Raw genomic sequence first — 481 nt, 5'->3', positions numbered from 1 at the left:
CAACAGCAGCAGAATTGTACTCCAGCACAATCTGCCTAAGAGCAGGTCCCACAGTATCTCCTCATGGCCTGGTATATCTCCCACTCAACCATTACCATCAAGCCAGGAGATCAACCCTGGTTCAATGGAGAGTGCAGAAGGGTATGCCAGGTGTAGCATCAGACATACCTAAAAATGAGATGTCAACGTGGCGAAACTACCAAACAGCTGAAAATGTGTTGCTGGAAAAGTGCAGCAGGTCAGGCAGCATTCAAGGAGCAGGAGAATCAACGTTTCTGGCATGAGCTCTTCTTCAGGAATGAGGAAAGTGTGCCAAGCAGGCTAAGATAAAAGGTAGGGAGGAGGAGGCACTTGGGGGAGGGGTGTTGGAAATGCGATAGGTGGAAGGAGGTTAAGGTGAGGGTGATAGGCCGGAGTGGAGTGGGGGCGGAGAGATCAGGAAGAAGATTGCAGGTTAGGAAGGTGGTGCTGAGTTTGAGGG

Source organism: Chiloscyllium plagiosum, chromosome 20, assembly GCF_004010195.1.
Source record: "Chiloscyllium plagiosum isolate BGI_BamShark_2017 chromosome 20, ASM401019v2, whole genome shotgun sequence".
NCBI classification, from domain to species: Eukaryota; Metazoa; Chordata; class Chondrichthyes; order Orectolobiformes; family Hemiscylliidae; genus Chiloscyllium; species Chiloscyllium plagiosum.
This window is presented reverse-complemented; position numbering follows the sequence as displayed.